At 44.1% G+C, this 14,782-nt stretch overlaps 1 protein-coding gene across 5 annotated transcripts in view; it reads right to left on the minus strand.

Annotated features, from left to right (window-relative positions):
* The window catches only part of pex5la (peroxisomal biogenesis factor 5-like a), a 120,230-nt gene that overhangs the window by 89,642 nt on the left and 15,806 nt on the right, over positions 1–14,782 (minus strand). The gene's annotated exons all lie outside the window — the stretch shown is intronic.

Raw genomic sequence — 14,782 nt, forward strand, 5'->3', positions numbered from 1 at the left:
GACTGACTTTATTGTTCAGTCCCCAGAAAAGCCCAAGCGACCTGGCAGCAAGGCTCATAAAAGTAAGTCAAGCAATGTCTTTATTTGAGCTGTAAAACAAATAATGGTGAGTCAGTTCGCTCCACAGTAGCTGCAGACTAACACTCAGTAATACCATCTGTGAGTTCCTGAAAGAAGCGGTGAACCTGTGAAATACCAGCAATTCCTCATGTGAATTTGCTTCTCAATGCACTGTGTCGACAAAGAGTAATGACATGCCGTGGTGGCTTGTTTTATTTTAAACAACAAACCCACTCACAGAGCAGGTGTAGTTGGTTTTTATAAAGAGTTTTAATGTGTGGTGAAAAGCAATGGTTTACAGTAGTGTTTATGGTATTTTCATTATTGTTCAGAGGACACTGACTGTCCAAAAATGAAAGTAAATTCAGGTTGACATAAAATACCCTCCCACTTTCTGTAACATCGTTCTTTACTGATTTCAAATACCTGATTTCTGTCATGAATCAGAAATCTGCAGAAAACTCTTTGATTTGATGTTGAAGGCCTGATAGACACCAGTGAGAACAATACACTAATCCAGACGTTAAACCCCTCCCACGACAGCGTAATCAAATGGACAGCCCCAGTCTCTCTAATTTACCATGTTCAATACAGCATAAGTGCTTACTCCACCTGTACCTTCAGCCAAACTCTTCCCTCCCTCATCAGTGCTCAGTATGCACAGTTTCACCAACAGCAGCAGAGCCACCAGCTGGAGGATAAAATAAAAAGCTGACATTACTGTCATGAAAGAGGGCGCCGCCATCTCCATTCCTGACATGTTTCGGCACATCTGTTGCTATGATTAATACGAGTGAAAATAGCAAGGGCAGAGCAGAGCAACACTGAAAGACTACTAAAAAAATCATTTTTTTATTCTTTATTTAACAGTGATTTGTAATTCCTCCTCTTCCAGGAACCACCTAGAAACACTCTGCAGCCCCTCTCATATCTCCACATATCCTGGCAGAACCAAATGCTCTAGACTCAGTGACCAATATGCTCTTTCCTCATTACCTGCTCCGTTAAGAAAAACTGTAGTGAAAGAGGACATTGAGCCTCTCTTGCCAAGCCAGCCCAAGTCATTACTTACACTATAGCTGTGCTGCTACTTGCAGCTTGGCCTGCAGCTGGTAACAATGAGGGATGATGGTAAAAGAGGAGGATCCCCTTTGTGCATTGAGCAAGAGGATACAGTAACCTGATTACTAGCAGCTAGCTGGAAAATAGCATTACATTCTCGCTGCAGACACATCTCAGTTCGAGCTGCTGACTGTCCTAGATCAGGGCAGCTGCACAGCGTTTTTTCCCTGTAAATGAGTTTGTCATTGTGCTTTTTAAAGTAGCTGTCATATGTGTGGCTTCTACGCACTCATCTACATCTGAGCAATTGCAAAATATGGCTTCTGCTTTCATTACTATTCTACTCCACCAAGATGTGTTTGATTTAATTATCCATTTAGAATAGGGGATGCTGGTCCGGGTGCCTTTCAATTATATGACAAAGATGTTGTTGAGTACAGTATTCCCTTGGAGGTTATTGCTAAGATGCAGACTGTAGGAAGAAAATGGATCATATTGTGTAACTTCAAAGCTGAGAGCTAATCACAGGCCGACCTTTTAATATTTGACTTAAACCAGAAAATTGCCTTTAATCACTTGGATACCTGCAATTAAATTCAGGCCCACACATTTGTCTGTTCTGTCTCAAGTATCAGTGGGACTGAAATAGACCTGGAGCTATTTAAGGAGAGAGAGAGGGGGATAGGAATAAAAGACACTGACATACGGCAAAAACTAAATCAGGAGTATACAGCAACCATAGTGTCTCTGAGCACTTTGAGCTAAATACTTAAGTCAGCATGAGAATAATGAGTTGCAAAGCTAACATGCTGATGCAATGCAGGCAGAATGTTTGCAAACATCAGCATTTAGGTTGCAAGCTAGCTGGATTCCAGATTTGTTTTTGCTGTTTAATAATGTTTAGTATACTGTAGGCTACAGGCGTAGCTTGTGGCCTACAGGCTACAACACACGGAGATGTTGAAATGCATCGAGGGTAAACCTGCGATGGCATTTGCCACATTTATCTTCTATGAAGTCTTTACACAGATACAGGATATTTATTGATACTTTAGCTGCATTTGGGTATAAGTGCATATCGGGCACTTACACCCAAAGCGGAATGCGGCTCGGGCAGTGGCTGAAGCAAAAACTCGGGTGTGGGAGGAGTTCGGAGAGGCCATGGAAAAAGACTTTCGGACTGCCTCGATGAGATTCTGGCAAACCGTCAGGCGTCTCAGGAGGGGAAAGCGGTGCTCTACCTGCACTGTGTATAGTGCTGGCGGAGCGCTGCTGACTTCGACTGAGAAAATTGTCAGGCGATGGAAGGAATACTTCGAGGACCTCCCTAATCCCACTGACACGTCTTCCGAGGAGGAAGCAGAGTCTGGGAATGAGGGGAATGACCCGCCAATTTCCAGGGGCGAGGTCACTGAGGCAGTTAAACAACTCCTTGGTGGCAGAGCCCCTGGTGTTGATGAGGTCCGCCCCGAGTTCCTGAAGGCTCTGGACGTTGTAGGGCTGTCCTGGTTGACACGCCTCTACAATGTTGCGTGGAGATCAGGGGCAGTACCCCTGGACTGGCAGACCGGGGTGGTGGTCCCCATCTTTAAGAAGGGGGACCGGAGGGTGTGTTCCAACTACAGGGGGATCACACTCCTCAGCCTCCCTGGGAAAGTCTATGCCAGGGTGCTGGAAAGGAGAGTTTGTCCGCTAGTCGAACCTCAGATACAGGAGGAAAAATGCGGTTTTCGTCCTGGTCGCGGAACACTGGACCAGCTCTTTATTCTCTCGAGGATACTTGAGGGTGCATGGGAGTTTGCCCAACCAGTCTACATGTGTTTTGTGGACTTGGAGAAGGCATTCGACCGTGTCCCTCGGGGTGTCCTGTGGGAGGTGTTGCAGGAATATGGGGTGTCTGGCCCATTGCTACGGGCCATTCGATCCCTATACAACCGTTGCAAGAGCTTGGTTCGCATTGCCGGCAACAAGTCGGACTCGTTCCCGGTGGGTGATGGGCTCCGCCAGGGCTGCCCGTTGTCACTGATTCTGTTCATAGTTTTTATGGACAGGATTTGTAGGCGCAGCCAAGTGGCGGAGGGCTTTCACTCTGGTGGCCTCAGAATCTCATCTCTGCTTTTCGCGGATGATGTGGTTCTGTTGGCTTCATCGGGTGAGGGCCTCCAGCTCGCACTGGAGCGGTTCGCAGCCGAGTGTGAAGCAGCGGGAATGAGGATCAGCACCTCCAAATCTGAGGCCATGGTTCTCAGCCGGAAAAGGGTGGAGTGCCCACTCCGGGTCGGGGATGAGTTCCTGCCACAAGTGGAGGAGTTCAAGTATCTCGGGGTCTTGTTCGCGAGTGATGGGAGAAGGGAGCCGGAGATCGACAGACGGATTGGTGCTGCGGCTGCAGTGATGCGGATGTTGCACACTCCGTCGTGGTGAAGAGGGAGCTGAGTGTAAAATTTACCCGTCAATCTACGTCCCTACCCTCACCTATGGCCACGAGCTGTGGGTAGTGACCGAAAGAACGAGATCGCGGATACAAGCGGCAGAAATGAGCTTCCTCCGAAGGGTGGCTGGCCTCTCCCTTAGAGATAGGGTGAGAAGTTCGGCCATCCGGGAGGGGCTCAGAGTAGAGCCGCTGCTGCTCCACATCGAAAGGAGCCAGTTGAGGCGGTTCGGGCATCTGACAAGGATGCCTCCTGGGCACCTCCTGGGTGAGGTGTTCCAGGCATGTCCCACCGGGAGGAGGCCCCGGGGCAGACCCAGGACACGCTGGAGAGATTATATCTATTGGCTGGCCTGGGAACGCCTTGGTGTTCCCCCAGATAAACTGGAGAGAGGGAGGTCTGGGCTTCTCTGCTTAGGCTGCTGCCCCCTTGACCCGGCCTGGGATAAAGCGGAAGTAGATGGATGGATAGATGCATGGATGCATATCGGGCATTGCTGTGGCGTTGGGATGATTTTAAATAACCATAACTGAAAACCGTGGACTTCCTGGTTGCATTAGAGGCAACCCTGTAGCCTTCATTCTTTCATTTCACAAGCAAAGCTGTGTTGGTCATCCAAAAACATCTTACTAACGGCCTCCCTGCCTGAAAATGTTCATATTGTTGGTTTGATGTTATGCTGCGCTACACTTTTAACAGCAACATCAATTAAAACAAAAACATCCTTAAGTCATTTTCAGACCACAAGCAACTGCATGACATCCTTGTTGACTTCAGTGCTCCCGTGGTGATACCTTTGTGCACACACACACACACACACACACACACACACACACACACACACACACACATGCACGCACGCACACACATGCACGCACGCACACAGTAATCAGGTTGCCCAGACACAGGCCCATGGGGCCCTTGTCACCTTGAGTGACTTTGGCCAATTAAAGCCTTTGAAAATAGCAGCTGCAGGAACAGAGAATTGTTGAGAGGAGGATGAGGAGGAGGGGAGCAGATCCTTATGTGCAACCATTAGCACCACAACAGCCTCCTACCTGTTTTTATCCCTAGACTCCTTTCTTATTTATTCATTGGTCAAAATCCCGCTGACGTCTTTTTCTGTCTCCTGATATCTTGTTTGATACTGTATGGCTTACTTAAACGGCAAGCAGAGTAGTAAGCAAGAGGCCCGTATATATTTGCTAACATATGGTAGGACTGGATCCAGATGATAGTTAGGGGAAAATGGCTTAGTTGACAGATGTAAGCTGCAAATCAGGTTTACGGTGTTGTGCATTTACTGGCAGTTGTAGGTCAAGCATAGACCTCCTGAAATGATGTTATACTTGCCCGCCCTCACCCTGATTACTGTGGTGTCACGCTGCCTCTCCTGAGGCCCTGACACCCAGCCCTACCTCCCTGCTGTCAGCCCACGATATCCTCGTTCACAAGTTCCTTACTGAACTGAAGTCCTGCTGTGCAAATGAGATTGGCTTATTGTTCGAGGACGCTCACCCCTGCTGCGAGAGGAAACGAATGCTCGTTCGATGGAGGTATTTACATATTATAATGAGGTTAGAATAAAATATGTACAATATGTATATACTAACAAATAAAAAAACAAATAAAAACAATACACATAAATCTTCAAATTAGGCAAAAAAAATTCCACCTACACAAAAAAAGCATTTGGTTTACAAGTAATTCTAATCTAAACTGAACTGACAGGCATTTTGTCTAAAGGACACGATCTGGACCGGCGCCTATTTGGGCTGATACTGTTATCAGGATAAAGTGAGCCAGGAAGCTTTTTGGGCTTCTGGTGTTCAGACAGACTCGGACAGAGATAAAGAAAACATTTTTAAAAGCTATTTGAGACACAGAACTACACCTCAGACTGCCAGCATCCTCTTCTCAATCAGTTCTAACTCTCTCTGTTTCATTTTATAACTTTGCTTTCGAGCTGCTCTCAAAAACTTGTTTTTTTGGTTGTGTTGTTGCTTTTTTTTTTAAAAATTAAGATAAAACAATAAAATGAGCTTTGTAGGCTAGCATTGTGCGTATGTTGAACAGTTACCATATTGCAGTGTTGCTATATGCTAACATTAGATTACCTCTGTGAATCTGAAGAGCTGAACTATGATCAGAGGGTTTTGGTTTGTTATTATCCCATTATAATGTTAGTGGGAGTCATCTCTACTTGTTTCTCATGAGTTAATTTTGCTGTATCACTTGTCATGATCGTCCACACCTTTTTTCAATAGGTTCACCTGTGTCTCATCCCCCCATTTGTCATCTCACATTAAGTACTCAGTGTATAAATATTAAAGGTGGGAATCATCAGAAGAATGGCTGTGTGTCTACATGTATGTTAGCCCTGCGACAGGCTGGTCCAGGGTGCACTGATCCTCTCACCCAGCACAGCCCGGACAGACTCCAGCCCCTGTTTGAATTCGGTTTGTGCCGCTTTCTCATCTGCCCATAAACTCAGACCTATTTTATGAGCTGTATCTATGACATCACAGTGTGTGGGAATAGGAGTGAGCAATATAGCCTCAAAATGATTTCATGATATTTCAGGGTAATTCGAAAAGTAATAAATGTCATATTTCAACAAGATATTTATGATGATGTAGAAAAAAAAATTGGACATTTTATCAGTGATTGCAGCCAGTAGCATTTATTTATTAGTGCAAAAAGTGAAGGGCAGCCTTCTTTACAGTGACCTACTGTCACTACCTGATTCAAAGTGTGAACCCACTGCTACAAGGTGCAGCACCATTATAATGCAATAATAATGACACAGCAAAAATCAAATACCTAAATTAACCTAGTGTTCCCCATTTCTTGCATATTTAGCAAAATATTGGAAGGAGTGGTTATTGAAGTAGTTTCCTTTTTAGATACTACACCCTCATCCAGTGGTGGTCCTAGCCTGTTTGGCGCCTTGGGGCGAACACTCCCTCTGCCCCCCCCCTCCCCAACACACACACACACACACACACACACACACACACACACACACACACACACACACACACACACACAAAACATATTAAGGGTTGTACATTAACATAAAACTGTTGTCGAAACACAATCCAAAAGATTCAGTAAGCTACATCAGTGTCTACTGTTTACTATATAGCCAAGTGACTAACAAACGTAAACAGACGTTTTCACTATCCCTACTAATTGATGTTATCTTGTTGTTTTGGTCAGTGCTATCCTCTATGGGGCAACAGGTTCAATTCAATTTATATAGCGCCAAATCACAACAACAGTCGCCTCAAGGCGCTTTATAGTGTACAGTAGATTGTACAATAATACATACAGAGAAAAAACCCAACAATCATATGACCCCCTATGAGCAAGCACTTTGGCGACAGTGGGAAGGAAAAACTCCCTCTTAACAGGAAGAAACCTCTGGCAGAACCAGGCTCAGGGAGGGGCGGGGCTATCTGCTGTGATTGGTTGGGGTGAGAGAAGGAAGGTTGAGGGTCACAGATGCCAACAGACTAAATTTACTGATCCACAAGGCCACTAATGTTGTGGGGATGGAGCTGGACTCCGTTAGGGTGGTGTCTGAGAGGCAGATGTTGTCCAAGATAAAGACAATGTTGGATAATACCTCCCACCCACTCCATGACATGACATGCTGGCTCGTCACAGAAGCACGTTCAGTGAGAGACTGAGATTACCCACAATGCACCACTGACCGACACAGGAAATTATTCCTGCCTGTGGCTCCCTGTACAACTCCTCCATCTAACACACTGCAAACACTGCAATAGTTACACCCTTTTTACACACGCTCTTTTCTACTCTGAAATATTCTCGGCAGTTTTCTTGATATTTATTTATAATCCCCTCTGTTAATCCTTGACATTTATAATTGAGTGATCTCTATATATTAGTGCTATTTCTTAAATGTGTAAAATCTGCAACATAGTATTGTTTGGAGTTTAGTCTGTTACTGTTACTATTTTTACCATTTCTTCTTGGACCAACTGTAACCCGAGGATCACCACAACATAACCTAACAGACCTACACCTTAGTTCACAGATTGGCTTTTTCTGGGTTTATTTCTGGGATTTCGCACAACCCAGGATTCAAATCATGAATACATAATGGGCTTGGATTTACAACATTATGATTGAAATGTGCTCTATTCGGAAGCAGCCGGCCCCGCCCCTTTCGACGGGTTGTATGTGAGACTTCAAATCATCAAACTGTAAATTATAAATTTTAAATTGTTATTGAGCCCTTTACCCCTGATCTTAAAGTGTGTATTTATTTTCTTACTCTTCTTATATATATTACTGGACTGTATGTAGCGGAGATCACAATAAAGTTTACTTTGATTTCAGCAGCGAGCAGGCGCACCGAGGGCTCTCGCGCTCACTTTTTGCATACAGAATTTTGAAAAAACATCGGTGCAAATTATAAGTCTGTATCATAATGTCTGGTGTTTTCGTGTTTGTTGGTTTGTTTTTATTTTGTTTTATTTTGCGAGTTGGTTATTGGATGCCGCTCCAGCCAGCCAGAGAATCCCCCCCGCCCCGCCCTCTCCTCCCTGTGCCGCAAGCAGCAGGCGCACCTTGCAAACGGAGGGCGCCCTTACTCCCAGCAAATGGGCGATAGAAAACCGATCGGTGCCTATGCCATCCCCAATATACGCTGGCATGACGTCAGGGCACTGATGCCTGTGATGCCGCCCCCCCACCACGATGCCTCCCTGGGCAACCGCCCATGTTGCCCGTATCAAAAACCGCTACTGCCCTCATCTGAGGTTTTTAGCTCTGATGTGTCTCTGATTGCCGTGCACGCAACTGAACATAAATGCATGCATTATTGCTGATATCATGTAAAAATGTGTTCTGGTATTAGTGCGAACAAAATGATTATTTACTTCCATATAGCACTCCTAATAATCCCATATGTAATAACCATCTGCTTTGTCCCATCTATGTTTAAAGAACTATCCAAAAGAAGTCCATACATTTCATTTAACTGCAGATTGCTGATTTCTTCCTCTGATGCTTCCATCTTTGCTTTACATCTGTTTAAAAAAAATGTTGATTATATTATTCCACAACTAAAAAGATATTTATGATAAGATGTAAGATATTTGTTGCCCCTGCATCTTTGCAATATTGCCAAGCAAAACATTGTGATACTGCACTTTATTGATTTTATTTTCCTGTCCTGTGTACCCTTTGTTAAAACATCTGTGTATGTGCTACTTTGTAATATTTGCTCTTCCCATCATGCTTTCTCTGGTTTTCTCTCTGTATTTTTGTATTCTTGTTATCTTTTGGACTTATTTTCAGTGTTTTAATTGGCTTTTTTGGTTTCTCTGCCCTGGCTATAAATAGTTTTATGAAATCTGAAAAGTAAAATATTTTCCTAGCACAGCTCAGGAGAGGAATCGTCAAGGCTTCATATATCACCCTCAGACTGCTGGGACAGGCTGCAGCCCCCACTCCCGTGGTCCTCAGTTGGATAAGTGGTTAAGAAAATGGATGGAAGTGAAGGGCCTAAAACGCTGTGCAAACATAATGTAAAGGCATATCCAGGTGGACCATTAAGCAGTCATCATGCACTTAGCAAATCATTGTAGTTACTGATGCTTTAAAAACATTTACTGGACGAGTTCAGTAGATCCAGTTGGCGTGAGCCACCGAGTGAAGCGGGTGACCTCACGTGCTCTTTAAAGTGGAAAGTTTGTGGACATACTTACAGGATTTAGAATTGGGAGCACTTGTAGGTACATGAATGAAAAAGTAGTACAATGAATGAACATATAGACTTCCTCACAGTGACAGAAGATCATACAAAGTCATTTCATTTTATGAAAGGGTGCACTCAGCTGTCTAATGGCCCTATTGTGATCATCTCATTGTAATAGTACAAATCTGTCAAAACAAAGTAGGCCCCGTGGAGAGGAGCACACCTTAAGCTGCCAGCTGTTATAGATGGCTCTCTATTGTGACAATGTTTCACAATGGGCAACAATTGCTTCTCTTTCAACATGTCTGTGTGGCTGTCTGAGTGCGTGTATATGTGCGGGTTTGGGGAGGTGTGCAAGTCAGTGTTGGTACACCTGACCCTGTGTGATAAAGAGGCACCGTGACAAAGACAGAAAGAGAGAGACGTGCCCACAGGCAGCTCATTACACGTCTACCACAATGATAAGAGATCTGTCAAATGATGAATGCCCTCTCACACTACCATTGATCTCGGTGAATGCAGGAAACCATCTAAAAACTGCATGACATCACTGGCTAACCCAAAGAGCAATACATGGCCACAAATCTCTGTGACTTCTTATGAGCTCAGTATCCCATTGCATCCATCCATCCATACAACCATCCATCCATCCATTTATCCATCCATACAACCATCCATCCATCCATACAACCATCCATTTATCCATCCATACATACAACCATCCATCCATCTATTTATCCATCCATACAACCATCCATCCATCCATTTATCCATCCATCCATCCATATAACCATCCATCCATTTATCCATCCATACAACCATCCATCCATTTATCCATCCATACAACCATCCATTTATCCATCCATACAACCATCCGTCCATCCATACAACCATCCATTTATCCATCCATACAACCATCCGTCCATCCATACAACCATCCATTTATCCATCCATACATACAACCATCCATCCATTTATCCATCCATACAACCATCCATTTATCCATCCATACAACCATCCATACATCCATCCATCCATCCATCCATCCTTCCATCCATACAACCATCCATCCATCCATCCATCCATCCATTCATCCATCCATTTATCCACCCATCCATCCATCCATTTATCCATCCATCCATCCATCCATCCATCCATCCATCCATCCATCCATCCATCCATCCATCTTCTTCAGCTTATCTGGGACCGGGTCGCAGGGGCAGCAGCCTAAGCAGAGAATCCCAGACCTCCCTCTCCCCACCCACCTCTTCCAGCTTTTCCGGGAGAACACCAAGGCGTTCCCAGGCCAGCCGAGAGATATAATCTCTCCCGAATCTCCTGGGACATCTCACCCAGGAGGCATCCTTGTCAGATGCCCGAACCGCCTCAACTGGCTCCTTTGGAAGCCAGTTGAGGAGGAGCAGCGGCTCTACTCTGAGCTCCTCCCAGATGGCTGAACTTGTCACCCTGTCTCTAAGGGAGAGGCCAGCCCTTCTTCGGAGGAAGCTCATTTCCGCCGCTTGTATCCACAATCTCGATCTTTCAGTCATTTCCCACAGCTCGTGTCCATAGGTGAGGGTAGGGACGTAGATCGAGCAGTAAATTGAGAGCTTCGGTTTTACGCTCAGCTCTCTATACACCACAATGGAGCAGTGCAGCATCCGCATCACTGCAGCCGCAGCACCAATCCATCTGTCGACCTCTGACTCATTTCTCCTGTCAAAAGTGTGTATCCCACTTTTAAGATAATTTTTTTAGTGCTGTTAACTTAAAATAAGCACTGATCCCTTTTGAATTTCGTGACCCTGATCAAGAGTTTATTTCGCTTGATGCCATTTATTACAAGTATATGAGATGTCAAAAAGCTGGGCTTTTCTCAGAGCAATGTCCTGATATGACTCTCAGAAATAATCAAAAATCACAAAAGCAGATTTAATGGCGAAAACTGCTGTTCATGTGAAGTAGCTATTTTGAATGGAGGGGACTCCTCCAACTTTAGAGCACACTTTTCCATTGACTGTGACGTGGCTCGCCTTGTTGTGTCTCCTCATTTATTGATGGTGCTGAAAGCACATTTAGACACAGTTTTTTTTTCTCTGATCCCTCGATACCTTTCTTTTTTACGCTTTCACCTTTTAAACGAAAGCAGCAGGCGGTCACATCAGCAACCCGTATAACTCCAGTTTCATTCATCATCAAACAATGGATCAGTGTAAAGCAGCCTGTTGGCATCACATGTAATTAGTCTAATCTATTATAATCTCACCCACTGGCAAACTCGCATGCAGTCCCAGATGCCCTTCCATGCAGATTATTATGGGACATATTTGTAAAGAGCTCTTGGTAAAAAACATCAAACACTGGGCTGCTTCGTAGGAAGCATTAGCATCAGTTGTTATTTCAAATTCCTTCTCAGAGCAGGAGCAGTGGAGGTTATGGAAGAAAAGGTTTCCTACTATTAACTGTAATTATCAGGTGCTGGTGTGAGTGGGATTAGAGTCAGAAACATGCTTTGTGCGTGAAAACAGATATCCACTAAAGACGCAGCACAATCATTCCTCTGCACAGCATCTACAACTTAAGAGTAGAAGCTGGCTTTGAGCCCGAACATCGATTGGGCGAATCTCAGATTTCACAATAGCTTCTGCGTGTGGCCACTTCAGCCTCCTATTTTTAAAACAGATGACCAAAGCAGCGCTTTCTTTCTTTTTTTTCTGCCTGATATTTTGACACTTGTGATAAGCACCGAACACAAACATGATATCACCAAGCAATCACTGTTAAAGAGCTGCTTTCATCACTATTGTGATGGACTCGATGCTTCTGTTGCAGCTCGTTTCTTTCATGTAAATGTCACATTTCTGGTGCAAATCACCACCCTGAGGATTTCATCATAACAGGGGCATTTCTTAACTGGTCATCTGGTGGTGTGTGTGTGTGTGTGTGTGTGTGTGTGTGTGTGTGGGGGGGGGTGCTCTTCACAAGATTAGATGTGGGCAGCGGTGCTGATTACACAAGGGGCTGTGAGGCACTTGTAATCACGTCATACAGCTTAGCTTTTTGTTTTTTTAAACCCTCTGCCAGCCTGGAAAGTTTCCATCTCTCCCTGTCCGGCTGCCCTTTGAAAAGTTTGCATGGAAAATGAACGCAGAAAGGAACACACTAAAATAATGAACGTGCTGTGAGGAAGCAACTCTCAGCTCGGAGAGTTCGAATGTATGATGTTTCTGCTGCTGCTGTTATGGCCATGAAAGTGCCAACAGTGGAGTGAAACTACCACACATTATCTCGCTCTTCAGAGCCTGGAAGATTCCTCTGTAGTGCACAGCAGACATTTTTGTACTTATATATAAAAGTATTGTAACAGTACTGACAGAGCTGAAACTTTCATATTTTACTATGGACGTCTTTTGGAAAGTGGAAAATTGGCTTGTTAATTAGAATTGACACAGTGTACAGTCACTCTTCACTGAACAGAAGATTTTGTTATTGGATGGTTTGATAGCATTTAGAGAAATGACACATTAACATTGGGGAAATATATTCGTGCAGTGGGGGTTCAAATCCACAGGCTGGGTCCTTCTGCGTGGAGGTTATTTCTCACCTTACCTGTGCGGTTTCTCCTTCCAACTTCCTCCCACAGACGTCCAAAGAGGTATGGGATTGTGGGTGTGAATATGAGCGTGCATGGCTGCTTGTCTCTTTGCATTAGCCCTGTGATAGAGTGACCAGCTGTCCAGGGTGTACCTCCACCCCATGACACCCCATGGGATACGCTACACACCTTCAACTGCACAAGTGCTTAAGGAACTGGATGGATGGACACATTTGATACAGTGATTTGCATCTTTACTGCTTGATCTAATCATTTACAGTCTAATTTCTCAGGGATGTTTTTATCCTTTGTGGTGACCTTCTCATCTTCTGCTCCTTGTTATCCACCTCTTCTTGTCTGTTTTGGATCATCTGTCAGTCTTTTTTTTTTTTATTTCTGATGTCCAAACTTTTCTTGACTTGCGGCACAGCGAGTGTCTCAGGGGAAATGATATTCAGAACTTCCATGAATTCAGCCTGAGGCCTGCTCACTTCTTCCTGGTTTTCACCTTTTCAGGTTCCTCAGACATGATCTTTTCAGTTTCTTCAGTCAGACTTTCTCCTGCTTTCTTGCTCAGCTCTGCACTGCTTTTCACACCTGCAGTTGAATTCATTAGATTAAACAGACAAATGGTTCAGTAGACAGACAGAAGAAAGACTGTATGTAGATTGTATAATCTGAATTTAATTCACGAACATATGGAGAATAATAAGACCGAAACAGGCTGCTGTGCACATTTCATGAATCTGGTGATAATTTTATTTACGCACTTGTTTTTTGCACATGGTTAGAACATTTCTATGTAAATATAAGTGAATGAGGCCCATTGTTGTGCTGAAATAGGCAAAGTAAAACCTGAACAGGACATCATATGGATGACAATATATGCTTTTTCAAAACCCGCAACATTCACCATTATTAGTGCCATGTTTGGCCTGCAGGACTCAGCAGTGCAGTTCAGCTAACATTACCAGGAGTCTCACTAAGCTGAACTTTAACACCAAATGCATCAAATCGACTGCACCATGATATCGTTTTTTAAAGCTGTTAAAAAAAATCATTAAAGTTGTGCTATAATCCTTTTAACAGGAAACAGTCTGAGAGTTTCACATTTAAATGATTAAGATAAGAACTATAAGTAATCATTTTCCTGGTGGTTGTTTTGTGTCTGCCTCTCGCCTCCCTACGCTCTGCGGAGATCCCACTGCACCATCGTTAAAGCTTTGACTGACCTTTTCCATGGCAGCCTGTCTAACTAACCTGGGTTATATGATAGCTGAAGGATAGGCTTTAATTGACATGATAGCAATCTTGAAGATGAGTGAGGTGAGGCCGTGGAGATGGTAAAGAAATGCTGAAAACAGAGCGGTCATGCCCTTTTGCTCAAGGCTGTAAATCTCTCCCTGTTTCTCTGTATGTGTCTATGCGCCTTTGGACTCTGTAGGTTTACAGACACTTGTGGGCATGCATGCCATAGTGATTTTGTACATTTAATGATTTCTTTGATCTGGGTGGACTGATTGTGCACATTCATCTGTAAAAACTTGAATTGGATGCACAAGTTTGAATTTATTTTTGATTTTCTTGAATCCCGACAGGCTCACGGTCTCATACAGCCTCATACATACAAACACTTCCACTAATATTTGGTTAAATGTCCCTCAGCTGCATCTTGATCAGACCATGACTGTATTTGAGGTTGAAGATCACTTAGTAGTTATTCAGAAAGTTATCTTTCCAGCGTATCTAAGCAGATGCTCATGAAACTGAGCCCGAGACATCCGTGTGAACTTTTCATTGGCCTCTATTGATTTTTCTCCAGTTCAGCTGGAAACAAAACAACAGAGCCAACCCTGAGAAACTCTCCACAGGCTACACTGGCATGCTTGAAGGACCACA

This window comes from Maylandia zebra, linkage group LG23, assembly GCF_041146795.1.
Source record: "Maylandia zebra isolate NMK-2024a linkage group LG23, Mzebra_GT3a, whole genome shotgun sequence".
NCBI lineage: Eukaryota > Metazoa > Chordata > Actinopteri > Cichliformes > Cichlidae > Maylandia > Maylandia zebra.